The 18,954-nt window shown below is 36.8% G+C and overlaps 2 long non-coding RNA genes across 2 annotated transcripts; both read left to right on the forward strand.

Moving 5' to 3' along the window:
• Positions 1 to 1,089: 1,089 nt before the first annotated feature.
• On the forward strand, positions 1,090 to 2,236 carry LOC128293703 (uncharacterized). Its single transcript, XR_008283880.1, has 2 exons — positions 1,090 to 1,139; positions 2,037 to 2,236. It is a non-coding gene; the product is annotated as an uncharacterized LOC128293703 (long non-coding RNA).
• A 4,897-nt stretch (positions 2,237 to 7,133) lies between these two features.
• LOC128293704 (uncharacterized) lies at positions 7,134 to 9,357 on the forward strand. The gene is made up of 2 exons (XR_008283881.1): positions 7,134 to 7,291; positions 9,158 to 9,357. It is a non-coding gene; the product is annotated as an uncharacterized LOC128293704 (long non-coding RNA).
• Positions 9,358 to 18,954: the final 9,597 nt, after the last annotated feature.

Below are 18,954 nucleotides of genomic sequence, written 5' to 3' on the forward strand. Positions count from 1 at the left end.
GGCATTTCATGTCTTTTGTATTAAAGAATTAAATGGATGAAATATAAAATTTTATTAAAAGAAAAAGGGGTGAAAAGAACAAAGTTTTGTCCATCTTTGTTCATCATAGCCTAAAGTTAGAGAAGAGAAAGGAGAGGAGAAAGCTTTTGAATGTTCGGTCACTTGGGGAAGAGAATTGAAGGTAAGTTCATGGTAGTTTGCTTCTATCTTGATGTTCATGAGTTCTTCTTGATTCTACCTTAACTCTTGAAGCATATTTTGGTTTTTAGTTGTGTTGTGAGCATTTAGTGATGAATTAAAATGAAGGAAATGGTTGTTGTTTCATGTTCTTTTGATGAAAAATGGAAGATAGGTGAAGTTGAGCCAAACAAATGAGCATGCATGTACCTTAGATGCTAAGGGGAAAAATCGGCTAACATGTTGTGCTTTAAAATGATGAAATGGAGACTATACTTAAGTAAACTCGTAGATATGTGATGATTGATTGGTGATATACATGTTTAAATAACATGCATGCAAGTTATGTGTGAAAGACTGATTTGGTAATAAATCTGCTTGGGACAGCAGCAGTAACGTGACTTTGGAAAATCACCATAAATTGTGAGAGATGAGTTAGAAGGTGAATAAATTATGTAATTAAAGCTTAATGAGTCTAGTTTCAAATGAAATAAACAAGAAAATATTTTGAATTCTGTACAATGAGAAATTTGATTCGTAATGAAGAGTGGTTAGATTAGTCAAACAGTGAAACATGGGAAACTTTAAGAAAAATCTGGTATTGATTGGCCAAACCAAAAATTCTGAAAATTTTATGGATAAAAGATATATGAGTCTATTTTCAGAGAAAATTAACGGCACTTGATTTGGAGTTTCGTAGCTCCAGTTATAAATGATTTAGTAACTGTTGCTCAGGAAGACAGCTTGCAGTGAAATTATGATTATGTGGTAAACATTGACAAAAATTTGTTAATGAGTTGCTTATTGATTTCTTATAAGCTTACTATGATCTGTAGGTGTGGTTGGCCGAATATTGTAAGGGGTTAATACGTAGTTTGTATTTGAATAGTTAGATTAACGTGTTAGTAATCCAATTGTAAGGGGTTCGTGTGTGGATCTCGTCAGCATATCGTCGCAAACAGGTGTGTAACTGACACCCTCTCATAGACTAGATTGGCAAAAGCCGAAAAGCCGAAATGCCGGTATTTTGGGAATTTGCGAGTGTGCGAATGCTCGTAAGATAGTTGGGTTTGTATATTTGGTAATCTAAAGTAATAAACTGCAGTACGCGCGATTTCGTACATTTTGATAATTTGGGCTTAATGGGCCAAAGATCGGGTTCATGGGCCAACGGCCCAATTCGTAAGTATGCGTGTAAGTGTTCGATAGTACGTAAATAGTTAGGATATGCATGAAAACCCTAAAAGTAGCTAAATTACTATAATACCCCTATGTATGGAAAATTATGTTATACCCCTAGGTGCAAAATTACCGTTATACCCCTAGGGTTAATTTTGACCGAAAAGCATGACGATCGATTCGTATGATGTATGCCATGATTATATATCATTGCATGGGACATGAGTTATATTATGGAGGAAGCGCCCGGTGGCTATGCCACAATTATTCGATCTGGTGGCTCGCCACATATATTCTGCTCCGTGGCTATGCCACGATTATTCGATCTGGTGGCTCGCCACATATATCTGCTCGGTGGCTCGCCACAATATTCAGATCTGGTGACTTCGTCACAATATCCGGAAGCCTCGCTGCGATTTCGTGGTGTGTAGCGGTTGGGTGGGTCGAGTAGTCTCCCACATGGTGTAAGGTCTGTACGGGGTGTTATGGATGAATCTGAGTTGGGTTTCGCATAAACATGTAATATCGTTTCGCTCATTATGGGCCTATGGGCTTTATTCTGAATTTCGCTCGGCTAAGGCCAACTTATTCTGCTTCGTGGGTTGAGTGATTTAGACTATGGTTGGGTTATTTTACACATCGAGTTTCCCCAAACTCACCCTTTTATTTTATCCACGCAGGTAATCCCCAACCATAGTGGGCTTGGAGCTGTGAGGGAATTTGGAGTGGCCACCCATTCTGAAAGTTTGATTTTCTTCTGGTGAACTGGACATCCTTTTAATTACATTTGAGGTCTTGGGCTTTTAAATGTAATAAGGCCGCTTATTTATTTTTGATGGTTTTTATATGTTTTATTAAGATAGGTAATATTTATATTTAACTGTTGAAATTGGATAGCTTTAGGGCGCATTTTCAAAAACAGTAGTTGATTTCAAAACAACACGAAAACAGGCAAAGCTTCCGCAATAAAGATATTTTCCAAAATTAATCACTTTACCTAAAAAGGACTTAATCAAATCGGTTTCCTAGAAATATACATGACGTTAAGGTATGGCAATGGCGATTTGCATATCTAAGATTGGATCCGAAGAGAGTTTGGTACTTAAGCAATCCGATGGACTCACCTCCTCTTTTCCGGTTTCCTACCTGGTGCACAGCTTCCATTCACTTTAACCTATAATGAAATCATCTTTTAAAACACTAAGTTTTCTTTCTGGATCGGAAATGTTTTGAATGCTTCGATGTGGTATGTCAGATCCGGCCATAACGTCTGGGCCGGGTAAGGGGTGCTACATTTAGTGGTATCAGAGCCTAGGTTACAACAACTCGGCTGTGGAATGGGTTTACAAAAACAAAGATTTTCGAAAACGAAAATTTTATAAAGAATGCGAAAAACTCGATTTTCAAAATTTAGATCTTTAGAAGGTGGCGTTCCGAATCTCCGGCTCAAGCCTGTAAGTATTACTCTGAACTTTTCTGAATATTTTCCTGAATTATCTGTCTGTACTGAAACCCTATTAGGATGCTCTAGATAGGATGATACTGAAACTATAGGAAAATCTGATAAGAGACTGAAACTGTAGCTAGACTTCGATTCTGCGAAAACAAACTCTGAATTACTGTCTGATTCATAAAACATTCGTAATAAACACTGGAATATTGAATTAATGCATAAAAATTCGTAATCAGATAATACGATATGAGTACAAGAGCCGCTCGTGGAAGAGGCCGTGGACGGGGCTGAGGAAATGCTCGAGCGAGATCTTCGTCTTCGAGACATATACCGGCAGTGGATGCACCGATACCACCAGCAACAGAGGTAGAGTCTCATGATTGCGGTGCCGAGGATGATGCCCTGTCACAGGCAATGCTTCGTGTTTTGAAAAGGGTTACCGAGGCAAGTACGGGCAATGGAGTTCGGGGATCTATTTCTGAACGACTTCAGGCTAACGGAGCGGAGATCTTTAGGGGCGTGTCTGGTATAGCCCCGAATGTGGCGGAATATTGGTTGGAGGCCACAGAACGGATTATGGACAACTTGGACTGCTTTGAGGAGATTGTGAGTGGGTATCTGTACTAAGTCCTTTGGGTCACTCGGTTAGGGTAGACAAACTGTATAGGGATGTACCCTTAGAAACTCAAGGTAGGATTTTCCCTGGAGATCTGATGGAGTTACCGTTCAGAGAGTTTGATCTCATTTTGGGAATGGACTGGCTTGTTAAGCATAAGGCAACCCTGGATTGTGCTGCTAAACGAATGGTGTTAAGGACTATAAGGGATGAGGAGGTTATGGTGATAGGTGAGCGAAGGGATTATTTGTCCAATGTGGTGTCGGCATTAAGAGCCGAAAAGTGGATTCAGAAAGGTTGTGAGGCCTATTTGGCATTTGTAAGTCAGTCGAAAGAGGAGGGACTGACAGTGGATAAGTTTAGGACCGTAAAGGAGTTCCAAGATGTTTTTCTGAAGGAGCTTCCAGGATTGCCTCCGAACCGAGAAGTTGAGTTTGGAATAAATTTCTTGCCTAGAACAGCGTCTGTGTCCATCGCACCGTATAGGATGGCACCGAAGGAGTTAGTGGGTTAAAGGCTCAAATTCAAGAGTTGTTGGATAGGGGCTTCATTAGGCCAAACATGTCTCCATGGGGAGCACCGGTGCTATTCGTGAAAAAGAAGGATGGTACGATGCGGATGTGCATTGATTATCTCCAGTTGAATAAACTGACGATTAAAAATAAGTATCCACTGCCAAGGATTGACGATCTGTTCGACCAGCTTAGAGAAGCTTCTGTATTTTCCAAGATCGACCTTCGATCTAGATATCATCAGTTAAAGATCAAGGAGGCAGATATCCAAAAGACGGTATTCAAGACTCGGTATGGTCATTACGAGTTTCTGGTTATGCCATTTGACCGATTTAACGCCTCGCAACATTTATGGATCTGATGAATCGTGTGTTCCAACCATTCTTAGATCAGTTTATAGTCGTCTTTATTGACGATATCCTGGTATATTCTGAAACTGAAGCGAAATATGATGAGTATCTCCGTATAGTGCTATGAGTGTTAAGGGAGAAGGAACTCTTTGCGAAGTTCAGCAAGTGTGAATTTTGGTTGAGGGAGGTAACCTTCTTAGGACATGTGGTCTCTGCCGAAGGGATTAAGGTGGACCCTCGAAAGATTGAAGCAATTTTGGAGTGGAAGCCACCTAGGATGGTGTCGGAAATACGAAGTTTCCTAGGGTTGGCAGGATACTACAGAAGGTTTGTGGAAGGTTTTTCTGTGATGGCAGCACCTCTGACAAAATTCATAAGGAAAGGGGTACCGTTTGTATGAACTGAGACCCAGCAAGAGACTTTTGAGAAGTTGAAGAAAATTCTGACTGAAGCACCTGTGTTAATTCAGCCAGAGTCTTGGAAGGATTTTACTGTGTACAGTGACGCATCACATGTAGGCTTGGGTTGCGTGTTAATGCAGGAGGGTAAGGTGGTTGCATATGCATCACGACAACTTAAACCTCACGAAGGGAACTATCTTACTCATGATTTGGAGTTGGCGGCAGTGATATTTGCACTTAAGATTTGGAGACATTACTTGTACGGGGAGAGGTGTATTATATACACAGACCACAAGGGTCTTAAGTATTTGTTGACTCAGAAGAAGCTGAACCTTAGGCAAAGGAGATGGATTGAGTTGCTTAAGGATTACGACTATTCAATCGAGTATCACTAGGCAAGGCTAATGTGGTAGCCGATGCTCTAAGTCGTAGAATTGTATCTGATCTAAGAGCAATGTTTGCTCGTCTGAGTCTCTATGATGATAGAAGTCTGTTGGCTGAGTTGCAAGTGAGGCTAACCTGGGTGGATTAGATTAAGGAAAAGCAGTTGAACGATGAGTCTTTGGTCGCTTGTTTTCAACAAGTTAAGGAAGGGGAAAATTCTGAGTTTAGGTTAAATGGCGAAGGAGTTCTGTGTTTCCGAGGAAGAATTTGTGTTCCGAAGGACTCTGATTTAAGGCAGACAATATTGAAGGAAGCTCATGGGGGACTATGTGCCATTCATCCTGGAGGGAATAAGTTGTATCACGACTTGCGAGAATTGTACTGGTGGCCTGAACTTAAGCGAGAAGTAACGGAGTTTGTAGGAAAATGTCTGACATGCCAACAAGTGAAAGCTGAGCATCAATTACCTTCTGGACTGTTACAGCCGGTGAAGATACCACTTTGGAAGTGGGAGAGGGTAACCATGGACTTTGTGAGTGGGTTGCCTTTGACACCATCAAAGAAAAACTCGGTGTGGGTGATTGTGGATAGGTTGACCAAATCAGCCCATTTCATACCTGTACGTACTGACTTTTCGCTTCAAAAGTTAGCCAAGCTGTATGTGGTAGAGATTGTACGACTTCATGGAGTCCCAGTTTCAATTATTTCTGATCGGGATCCCATATTTACATCTCGGTTTTGGAAAAGGTTACATGAGGCGTTGGGGATGCGATTGAATTTTAATACGGCTTTCCATCTCCAGACTGATGGTCAATCGGAAAGGGTTATTTAGATTCTGGAGGACATGTTGAGGGGATGCGTGATTGACTTTCGAGGTAGTTAGGAGGATTACTTGCCGTTGGCAGAATTTGCGTACAATAGTAGTTACCAGGCGAGTATTCGAATGGCACCGTATGAAGCACTGTATGGACGAAGGTGTCGTACACTTAGTTGTTGGACCGAACTAGGAGATCGACAAGTTCTTGGACCAGAGTTGGTAGCTGATACTGAGGATAAGGTCAGAATAATTAGGGACCGATTAAAAGAAGCATCTGATAGGAAAAATTCATATGCAGATTTGAAGCGTAAAGAGATTGAGTACTTAGTAGGTGATATGGTCTTCTTAAAGGTTTCTCCTTGGAAGAAGATATTAAGGTTCGGTAAGAAGGGCAAGTTGAGTCCGCGGTTCATTGGGCCTTATCGGGTTTTGAAGCGAGTAGGCCCAGTGGCTTATCAGTTCGAATTGCCTCCAAAGTTAGACAGGATTCACGATGTTTTTCACGTCTCCATGTTAAGGCGTTATCGTTCTGACCCTACTTATGTCCTGCCAGTTGCTGAAATTGAAGTTCAGACTGATTTGACCTTTGAGAAGGAGCCTGTGCAAATATTGGCTCGAGATGTTAAAGTTCTCAGAAGGAAATCTGTCCCGTTAGTGAAAGTACTTTGGCGTAATCATGGAAGGGAAGAAGCTACTTGGGAATCAGAAGAGACTATACGTCAACAATACCCTCAACTAGTTGGATCAGGTAACTTTCGAGGACGAAATTTCTTTAAGAAGGGTAGAGTTGTAACGCCCCAATTTTCGGGAATTCTATGAATGTTATCATAGGTTTAATTATGTTAATGGGCCTCTAGAAGGCCCAAGCTTAAGATAGAACCCGGCAATTTTAGTTAATTTTCGTTCCATAAGAAAAAAGGGAGTGAAATTATGAAATAGAACCTATGTGAAAATGTTTGAAAATGCTATAGGCTAAATTGAAGTGGCCAAATAAACAGGAGTGCAAAATAGGAGGATTTGCATGACAAACCTCCCATTTTACATGAAGTGGCTAGCCATTATGTTGTTGTAGACAATATGAGCACTTGATATCCATAATTCATGGTACAAATTGATAATAGGTTAGGTAAATGTTCCATGATAATGGATTAGGTAAATATTCCATGATAATGGGTTAGGTAAATGTTCCATGATAATGGTTTAGGTAAATGTTCCATGATGGACATTTCATGTCTTTTGTATTAAAGAATTAAATGGATGAAATATGAAATTTTATTAAAAGAAAAAGGGGTGAAAAGAACAAAGTTTTGTCCATCTTTGTTCATCATAGCCTAAAGTTAGAGAAGAGAAAGGAGAGGAGAAAGCTCTTGAATGTTCGGTCACTTGGGGAAGAAAATTGAAGGTAAGTTCATGGTAGTTTGCTTCTATCTTGATGTTCATGAGTTCTTCTTGATTCTACCTTAACTCTTGAAGCATATTTTGGTTTTTAGTTGTGTTGTGAGCATTTAGTGATGAATTAAAATGAAGGAAATGGTTGTTGTTTCATGTTCTTTTGATGAAAAATGGAAGATAGGTGAAGTTGAGCCAAACAAATGAGCATGCATGTACCTTAGATGCTAAAGGGAAAAATCGGCTAACATGTTGTGCTTTAAAATGATGAAATGGAGACTATACTTAAGTAAACTCGTAGATATGTGATGATTGATTGGTGATATACATGTTTAAATAACATGCATGCAAGTTATGTGTGAAAGACTGATTTGGTAATAAATCTGCTTGGGACAGCAGCAGTAACGTGACTTTGGAAAATCACCATAAATTGTGAGAGATGAGTTAGAAGGTGAATAAATTATGTAATTAAAGCTTAATGAGTCTAGTTTCAAATGAAATAAACAAGAACATATTTTGAATTCTGTACAATGAGAAATTTGATTCGTAATGAAGAGTGGTTAGATTAGTCAAACAGTGAAACATGGGAAACTTTAAGAAAAATCTGGTATTGATTGGCCAAACCAAAAATTCTGAAAATTTTATGGATAAAAGATATATGAGTCTATTTTCAGAGAAAATTAACGGCACTTGATTTGGAGTTTCGTAGCTCCAGTTATAAATGATTTAGTAACTGTTGCTCAGGAAGACAGCTTGCAGTGAAATTATGATTATGTGGTAAACATTGACAAAAATTTGTTAATGAGTTGCTTATTGATTTCTTATAAGCTTACTATGATCCTGTAGGTGTGGTTGGCGAATATTGTAAGGGGTTAATACGTAGTTTGTATTTGAATAGTTAGATTAACGTGTTAGTAATCCAATTGTAAGGGGTTCGTGTGTGGATCTCAAAAGATATCGTCGCAAAATGTGTGTAATCGACACCTCTCATAGACTAGATTGGCAAAAGCCGAAAAGTCAAAATGCCGGTATTTTGGGAATTTGCGAAGTGTGCGAATGCTCGTAAGATAGTTGGGTTTGTATATTTGGTAATCTAAAGTAATAAACTGCAAGACGCGCGATTTCAGTACATTTTGATAATTTGGGCTTAATGGGCCAAAGATCGGGTTCATGGGCCAATGGGCCCAATTCGTAAGTATCTTGTAAGTGTTCGATAGTACGTAAATAGTTAGGATATGCATGAAAACCCTAAAAGTAGCTAAATTACTATAATACCCTATGTATGGAAAATTATGTTATACCCTAGGTGCAAAATTACCGTTATACCCTTAGGGTTAATTTTGTTGAAAAGCATGACGATCGATTCGTATGATGTATGCCATGATTATATATCTGTTGCATGGGACATGGGTTATATTATGGAGGAAGCGTCCTGGTGGCTATGCCACAATTATCTGATCTGGTGGCTCTGCCACATATATCTGTTCTAGTGGCTATGCCACGATTATCTAATCTGGTGCCTCGCCACATATATTCTTCGGTGGCTCGCCACAATATTCAGATCTGGTGACTTCGTCACAATATCTGGAAGCCTCGCTGCGATTTCTGTGGTGTGTAGCGGTTGGGTGGGTCGAGTAGTCTCCCCACATGGTGTAAGGCTGGTACGGGGGTGTTATGGATGAATCTGGGTTGGGTTTCTGCATAAACATGTAATATCTATTCTGTTCTGTTATGGGCCTATGAGCTTTATTCTGAATTTCTGTTCTGGGCTAAGGCCAACTTATTCTGTTTCTGTGGGTTGAGCTGATTTAGACTATGGTTGGGTTATTTTACACACTGAGTTTCCCCAAACTCACTCCTTTTTTTTTCATCCACGCAGGTAATCCCCAACCATAGTGGGCTTGGAGTTGTGAGGGAATTCGGAGTGGCCACCCGTTCTGAAAGTTTGATTTTTTTCTGGTGAACTGGACATCCTTTTAATTACGTTTGAGGTTTTGGGCTTTTAAATGTAATAAGGCCGCTTATTTATTTTTAATGGTTTTTATATGTTTTATTAAGATAGGTAATATTTATATTTAACTGTTGAAATTGGATACCTTTAGGGCGCGTTTTCAAAAACAGTAATTGATTTCAAAATAACACGAAAACAGGCAAAGCTTCCGCAATGAAGATATTTTCCAAAATTAATCACTTTTCCTAAAAAGGAGTTAATCAAATCGGTTTCCTAGAAATATACATGACGTTAAGGTATGGCAATGGCGGTTTACATGTCTAAGATTGGATCCGAAGGGAGTTTGGTACTTAAGCAGTCCAATGGACTCACCTCCTCTTTTCCGGTTTCCTACCTGGTGCACAGCTTCCATTCACTTTAACCTATAATGAAATCATCTTTTAAAACACTCAGTAAGTTTTCTTTCTGGATCGGAAATGTTTTGAATGCTTCGATGTGGTATGTAGGATCCGGCCATAACGTCTGGGCCGGGTAAGGGGTGTTACACTCGGTTACTTCAAATAAAGATGAGATGGCAGGGATTGTGAAGGATTATTTCTTCAACTTGTTCAAATCAAAAAAGGGTAGGAGTTTGGAGAGTGGTTGGGAAAGCATGAATAGATGAATAATAGAGGAAATGAATTGAGAATTGATGGAGGTTTACAAAATCAAAGGGATCCAAATAGCTTTGAAAGATATGACTCTTTTGAAGGCTGTCGGGGATGATGGATTTCCAACACTTTCCTTTTAAAAAATTTGGCACATTGTTGGTCGGGATGTGGGTGATTACTGTTTCAGTATTCTAAATGGAGGTAATTCTTTGGAAGCTATTAATTCGACTCTTATTTTTTTAATTCCAAAAATTTCTTAACCAAATAGGTTGAAGGATTTTAGGCCTATTAGCCTACGTTTGATTCTATATAAAATTATATCAAAAACGGTGGCTAACCGCTTTCAACAAGTACTTGATAGTTGAATTGATGAAGCACAGAGTGCTTTTATTCTAGGGAGAATGATAATAGATAATGTGTTATTGGCCTATGAGATTTTGCATACTTTAAAGCAAATGAGAATTAGTAAGAAAGGATCTTTTGCGCTCAAATTAGATATAAGTAAGGCATATGATAGGGTTGAGTGGGGGTTTTACGAGAGATGATGCTGAGAATGGGTTTTGAATGGGGTATGGTTGGATTTGATTATGAAGTGTATTTCTTCAGTTGTAACGCCCCAATTTTCGGGAATCCTGTGAATGTTGGCATATGTTTAATTATGTTAGTGGGCCTCTAGAAAGCCCAAACTTAAGATAGAACCCGACAATTTTAGTTAATTTTTGTTCCATAACAAAAAGGGGGTGAAATTATGAAATAGAACCTATGTGAAAATGTTTGAAAATGCTATAGGCTAAATTGAAGTGGCCAAATAAATAGGAGTGCAAAATAGGAGGATTTGAATGACAAACCTCCCATTTTACATGTAGTGGCTAGCCATCATGTTGTTGTAGACAAAATGTACACTTGATATCCATAATTTATGGTACAAATTGATACAAATTGATAATAGGTTAGGTAAATTTTCCATGATAATAGGTTAGGTAAATGTTCCATGATAGTGGGTTAGGTAAATGTTTCATGATAATGGGTTAGGTAAATGTTTCATGATAAGAATTTCATGTCTTTTGTATTAAAGAATTAAATGGATGAAATATAAAGTTTTATTAAAAGAAAAAGGGGTGAAAAGAACAAAGTTTTGTCCATCTTTGTTCATCATAGCTGAAAGTTAGAGAAGAGAAAGGAGAGGAGAAAGCTCTTGAGTATTCGGTCATTAGGAGGAGGAAAATTGAAGGTAAGTTCTTGGTACCTTGCTTCTTATTTTGAGGTTCATGAGTTCATCTTGATTCTACCTTAACTCTTGAAGCATATTTTGGTTTTTAATTGTGTTGTGAGCATTTAGTCATGAATTAAAATGAAGGAAATGGTTGTTGTTTCATGTTCTTTTGATGAAAAATGGAATATATGCGAAGTTGAGCCAAACAAATGAGCATGCATGTGCCTTAGATGCTAAAGGGAAAAATCGGCTAACATGTTGTGCTTTAAAATGATGAAATGGAGATTATACTTAAGTAAAATCATAGATATGTGATGATTGATTGGTGATATGCATGTTTAAATAACAAGCATGCAAGTTAGGTGTGAAAGAGTGAATTTGGTAATAAATCTGCTTGGGACAGCAGCAGTAACGTGACTTTGGAAAATCACCATAAATTGTGAGAGATGAGTTAGAAGGTGAATAAATTATGTAATTAAAGATTAATGAGTCTAGTTTCAAATGGAATAAACGAGAACATATTTTGAATTCTGTACAATGAGAAATTTGATTCGTAATGAAGAGTGGTCAGATTAGTCAAACAGTGAAACATGGGAAACTTTGAGAAAAATCTGGTATTGATTGGCTAAACCAAAAATTATGAAAATTTTATGGATAGAAGATATATGAGTCTATTTTCATGGAAAATTAACGGCACTTGATTTGGAGTTTCGTAGCTCCAGTTATAAATAATTTAGTGACTGTTGTTCAGGAAGACAGCTTGCAGTGAAATTATGATTATGTGGTAAACATTGACAAAAATTTGTTAATGAGTTGCTTATTGATTTCTTATAAGCTTACTATGATCTGTAGGTGTGGTTGGCCGAATATTGTAAGGGGTTAATACGTAGTTTGTATTTGAATAGTTAGATTAACATGTTAGTAATCCAATTGTAGGCGGTTCGTGTGTGGATCTCACAAGATATCGTCATAAAAATGATGTGTAACTAACACCCTCTTTCTTAGTCTAGATCGGCAAAAGTCGAAAAGCCGAAATGCCGAAAACTGGTATTTTGTAGATTTGCGAGTGTGCGAATGCTCGTGAGGTAAATCGATTAATGTTTTTGGTAAGTTACAATGTTTAGACTGTAAAGTGCATGATTTCTGTGCCCTCGATATTTTTGGGCTTAATGGGCCAAAATTGGAATGATGGGCCAACGGGCCCAATTCGGTAAGAACCCTCGGTACGTGATTCTGTAGTACGTGAAAGGTAGGAATATGCATGAAAAACCCTAAAATAGATAAATTACTGAAATACCTTTAAAAGTAAAAAATTTACAATTTTACCCCTAGGAGATAAATTACTGAAATACCCCTAGGGTTAAATTGACCTAAATGCATGTTTGACTGTTGTTATTTACTGCATGCCATGTTGTTATTATCTGATGCATGGGATGGGATATTGACGGAGGAAGTACTGAAAGTGGCTTGTCCACGATTGGAGGCTTTGCCTCAATTTATCGTTAAGCGAGCAAAGAAGTTTGAAGCTGTGGAGTGTCATTTGGGTGGGTTGAGCTATTCCCACATGGAGTGTATGGCTGGTACGGGTGGAGTGTAGTGGTTGGTGGGTTGAGTAGTCTCCCCAAATGGGCTTGCATATGTTTACTGATGTTGCATGTATTTTGAAATGGGCCTATGGGCCATACTGTTATCTGAATAAGGGGCTAAGGCCCAGTTTATTGTAATCTGAAAAGGGCTTTGGCCCAGTACCACTGTTACCCAAATGGGCTTGCATATGTTTCTCGATGTTGCATGTATTTTGAAATGGGCCTATGGGCCATACTCATTATCTGAATAAGGGCTAAGGCCCGTTTATTGTAAATGAAAAGGGCTCGCCCAAGATCACTATTACCGAATGGGCTTAGGCCCAATAGGCTTGAGTGACTTGGGCTTTGAATGGGTTTTCCTTACACACCGAGTTTCCCAAACTCACCCCTTTTATTTTCATCCACGAGGAAATCCCCAACCATAGTGGGCTTAGAGTCGTGAGGGAATTCGAGTGGCCACCGCTCTAAAAGTTTGATTTTCTTCCGTGAACTGGACATCCTTTTAATTACGTTTGAGGTTTTGGGCTTTTAAATGTAATAAGGCCGCTTATTTATTTTGATGGTTTTATATGTTTTATTAAGATAGATAATATTTATTTTAACTGTTGAAATTGGATAGCTTTAGGCGTTTTCAAAAACAACAGTTGATTTCAAAATAACACGACAACAAGAAAAGCTTCCGCAATGAAAGTATTTTCCAAAATTAATCACTTTTCTTAAAATGACTTAATCAAATCGGTTTCTAGAAATATCCATGACGTTAAGGTGTGGCAATGGCGGTATGCATGTCTAGGATTGGATTCAAGGAGCTTGGTACTTAAGCGATTCGATGGACTCACCACCTCTTTTCCGGTTTCCTACCGGTGCATGACTTCCTTTCACTTTAACCCTTAATGAATTAATCTTTTGAACATCAAGTATGATTTTCTGGACTTAGAATGGAAATTTTTTTTTTTACGTTTTGATGTGGCATGCCGGATCCGGCCATAACTTCTGGGCAGGGTTTGGGGTGCTACATCAGTTTTGTATTTAGTGTGAATTAATGGTGAAGCGGGTGAAATGTTTAAGCCGACAAGTAAACCCGCTGAGTCCTTACTTGCTTCTAATTTGTAGGAAGGGTTTGTCAACATTGACGACATCGACATATTTTTCCACTCTTTACACTTCTTTGTAGAAATTTCAATTGTATTGTTGGTCTTTTTTATGGAAATGGTAGATGGGTTACTGAGTGGCAGCATATTGAAAATTTGGTTTAGGATCACTTCTACCAACTTTTTACCACTTCCGAGGAAATATCCAATTCTGCCTCTTTAAGATTTACTCTTGACTGGCCTAGACTTTTTACTTTGGAAGCTCAATCCCTTCTTGTAGAGGTTTCCCCTGTTGATATCGCCAAGGTAGCTTGGTCTTTCAAACTCCTGAAGGCCCTGGTCTAGATGGCCTTCACCCATTTTCCTTCCAAAAATGCTGACCCGATGTTAAACAGAAAGTAATTAGGATACTTTTTGGGATCTTCTCTAAATCTTCTATTCCGCCTTCGCTAAATGAAACTATGATTTCACTGATTCATAAGTCCAGAAAAGCTACCTCAATTTCTCAATTTCTTTCGATTAACCTATGTAATATAGTTTACAATACCGTCACCAAAGTACTGGTTATGAAGCTTAGACTTATTCTATGTAAGATAGTATCCCCCTTTCAAGTAGTTTTGTGCTTGGAAGGCAACCTTTGGATAACACCATTATTGTCCAAGAGATCATGCACTCATTCAAGAAGGTAAAAGGGAAGAAGGAAGTCATAGTCATTAGACGTGATTTGGAGAAAATGTATGACAAGTTGGAATAGAGCTTCATTAAGAAAGTCCTACACTTTTTTAAGTTTTCGAATTCCTAGATAAATCTTATCATGAGTTGAGTTACTACTACCTCCTACGCAGATCTATTAAATGGTTTTAAGCTTAAGTCCTTCAATCCTTCTCGTAGAATTAGATAAGGAGATCCTCTCTCTTCCTACTTGTTTATCTTATACATGGAATTTTTTAATTTCCAAATCTTTCCTGCCATTGACCAAAAGGAATGGCAACTGATCTGAGCATTGAGGAGTGGGTCGATTTTCTCCTATATCTTATTAACTAATGATGTCATCCTCTTTGGGGTATATAAGGCAAACATTGGATCTATCTATAAAGGAATCTGGTCAGTGTATTAACTTTCAGAAATCTAGAATAGTTTGATCTTCCAACTGTCTACGAAGTATAAAGGCTCGAATAGTTAATTTCTTAGGAATTTAGGAATCCTCAAACATTTGGAAATATCTAGGATTTCCAATCCTTCTTAGGCGTTCCTCTTGAAGAGATTTTAACTTCATTGTAGATAAGTGTTTTCAGTGGTATCAGAAACAGTGGTTTCGGGACCACAAATTAGACGAATAAGTTCGTAATATTTATTATTATTTTATTCATATGAGTTAATTATAGTTATTATGAATTTTGATTTGATTAAATCTTATTTTATTGAATAAATAGTAAAGGTAAGTTGTATGTCCCGAAAGTCAAGTGGTTCTAGAAAATAAGTTATCGAGACCTCATTTCTGAAAACTGAGATCGTAAATATTTTTAGATCGGAGTTACTATTTAGGTCTATAAAGGTTTGGTTTAGAGATTTTATTGTTTAATTAGTTAATTAAAGAAAAATACTAATTTATAAAAGACATAAAATTTAATTGCTATTGAATTTTAATGATTAAATTACTTAATGAACATAAGTGGAAGGATTTAAATGGTAAATATACCATTTTTATATAGTGGGACAAGAGGTAAATTTTATACATTTTATGCATTAAATTTTAATGTTAATAATAATAAAACATATAATAATAAAAGTAAAATATAACAAAATCATCATCATGTTTATTTTTCTTCTTTGGAAACTGAATGTTCCATTGAAGTGCATTCAAAGTTTCGGTCATCCACTTTGTCTTTGCATAGTATGTAACTTTGATCCGTTTTTAGTAATTTTTTTGTGTTTTTTGAGGTCGCTGTAGTTTAATCCAGCTAACTCAGGGATTAATTTGTAGAACTGTTAAATGCTTTAAATTATTCCATTGATGAATTGGTGATTTTTTGAAGTTTTATAATAGATTTATAAGCTTAATAGTCAAATAAGACAATTTTATAAAGTGATTTTGGTTAATTCTTATGTTAAAGGACTAAATTGCTAAAATAGTAAAGTTATATAAAAATTTTGTGAAATTTGGATAAATGTGGGCTGATTAGGGACTATATAGAAATTGGCTAGCATGGGTTTTGCTTAAATGTGGATAATTTGTAAGTATCGGTTTTAGGGACTAAATTGCATAAATGGTAAAATATTAGGGTAATTTTGTAAATTTGTAATGAAAGGGCTCATAAGCTTAAGTTTAATAATTTGAGATGTTTGGATGAATTAATTGAATGAAAATTATTATTTAGATCAAGAATTGATACAATTAGACTCAAATCGTGGAAAAGCTAAAATAACGGATTAGTCGTTAGCCTTGTTTTTGCAACCGTTTTTGGTCTAGGTAAGTTCGTATATTGTTTAAGCTTGTTAATTTTTATTTTGGATGAATGTTCAATTCATTTTGTGTTTTGTATAATTTTAATTGTTTATAAAATGTTAACCAGTGATTTGAACTAAATCGTAATGTTAATCAAATTGATGATTATGTGTGAAAAACGTGAATTTCATGGATGTATATTTGAGATGGTGTAATGGAATGAAGTTAAAGGATTAGATATGGAATCTATCCCGTTTGAACCTCGTGAATACTTAGGATACAAATGACATTACATTAAAGGTTATTTACAGTTTCGAGTGCTGGTCTTGGATGTCCTACCGATGGCTAAGGTCCTGCATTTGTTATGGATTCTCCATAGTTCATGTGAGTAGCATTGTGTAGCCTAACATCCTGACCCACAGCTTGTGTGAGCAAGCCCATTTCACAGCTCATGTGAGCATATATGGTTACATGTTACATTCACAACTTGTGTAAGCATTTCTCGAGTATCCAATATTATTTCATTTGGTTCAGCAGGTGATAAAGGCTTAAATGAATGTGTATATATATGAAATGTTTTGTGATTAAGACATGTGAATTGGAAAATGTTGATATAAATACTTGAAGTGGGAAGCTATGTTATCAAATATAGCTATGTTATCGAATATATGATGGATGAAATATGTACATAAATGTTTATTATTACATGTTCCATGATTTGTTGGAATTATATGTTTAGTTAATACACCTACTAACCTTGCAAAGTTGTATGTATAGGAATAAAATGTGTGCACATGATCTAATGAATGAACTCATGCTTGAATGGGTTAAATATAACATGTTTGGTAAGTTTAAGTTCACATTATAAGAGCTTACTAAGCTAATTGCTTATGTTAGTTGTTTATCTTTTTGTAGGTCAACGAAAAGTTCGATCGGTTGGAATCAAGTCGGAATACATTCACACTATTCATCCTTCATATTAGTATAAGTTTTGGTTATTTTGATTTTGGGTTATAAATGGTATGTACTAGGAGCCTTTAAGTTATTTTGTTTATGATGATGTTGTTTATAAGCTAGTTTGAGTAAGCTTTGTGGTTGTATATATATGTTTGGTATCTTCGGGTTATGTTTGAGACTTGAAGTGCTTTTAGTTATTGTTAAGTGCCTACTATGATTAACTTGAGATATGGTTAATAGTTGTGATGAAAAAGAGGAAATGACACATCTTTAAGGTAATGTTTTGTAAATATTGAGAATGTGTTTGTTTGGATTTTTATTTTGTGGTACCAATAAGGGTACATTGGTTAGGCACTGAAGTTAATTTCTATTTGGTGTATTATGGTGTGTTTGGTGTATTGTGGTACCAATAAGGGTACATGGGCTATCACATGGCTGTGTGTCACACATGGTCACCCCACACGGTCGTGTGTCATTTTAATTTTAAGTGCAGGTTGGTCCACACAGTCTCAAAGAGTTATACGGCCTGGCAACACAGCCGTGTGACCTTATTTTGAATATACACACGGTCTGACACACGACCTATGACACGACCGTGTGATGTTATTTCGAATACTCACACGTGCGGGCACACAAGCTGGAACACAACCTTGTGTCCCATATTTCGAATTGTACATGGTTAGCCACACGACCATGTTTCTGAGCCATATGGCCTGGGCTTTTCACACGGCCGTGTGACCTTTGTTTCCAAAATTTTTAGATTTTTCTAAAATTTTCTATTTCATTTCAAATTAATCCCTGATTGTTCCTAAACTATTTTTAAGGCCTCATAAGCTCGATTTAAGGCCCATAAAGGTATTTATGCTTTGAATGAAAATTGGAATTGAATGTTAATATTTTTAAATTGGTTAATTATTCTATGTGATGTTAGTTGTTTCAAATTGTATTATAATACTCCATAACCTTAATCCAGCAACGAAGACGAGTTAGGGATATTACAACTCATCCATGAAAAGGATAGTATTTGGGCTAAGTTGCTCATGGCCAAATGTGTCTAGGATCTTAAGAATTCTTTACCGGCTTCAAATGTTTTACCGACTTGAAATCCCTCCAGAGTATTAGCTCGCTCCTAGCTTCTGGATTCAGATAGGTGATAAAGGATAGTCATTTTGTGAACTTTTGGATGGATAACTGGTGTAACATCTCGAAATAGAGCCTAAATGGAATAGTGGTTGCGAAACCAAAAATCTGAGGTAGAAAAGTTTATTTCGATTAATTTTTTTATGATTTACCGAGTGATTAGATGCATGTGTTAGAGTATTGATAAGAAATTTTATAGATTGCATATTTAATTTGCCTATTAGAGCTTATTTGCAAAAGTTGCTGTAACAGCCCGATTTAGGGCCTAAATGGAACGATGGTTTTAGAACCACGAATTCGAAGTCAAAAAATTTATTCCGATTAAGTTTTAAAGTTTATTTATTGATTAAAATATTGTGTAAAAATATTGTTAAGAAATTTTACTGATAAAGTGCTTAATTGGACTTTTAGGACTAAATTGCAAAAGTTGCAAAATATGTGTTTTAATTCATAAGTACTTGATTGAAATGGGGTTTTAAAGAGGAGGTCCTTAAATAGCAATTAGACCATTATATTTCGTTTGGACAAAAATGGACATGAATAGGACAAATTTTAAAGAAAGGCCTTAAGGGTATTTTAGTCATTTGGTAATTAAAAGAAATAAAAAGGGAAAAAAAGCCAAAATTGACTCATCTTTTTCAT

This window comes from Gossypium arboreum, chromosome 6, assembly GCF_025698485.1.
Source record: "Gossypium arboreum isolate Shixiya-1 chromosome 6, ASM2569848v2, whole genome shotgun sequence".
Lineage (NCBI taxonomy): Eukaryota > Viridiplantae > Streptophyta > Magnoliopsida > Malvales > Malvaceae > Gossypium > Gossypium arboreum.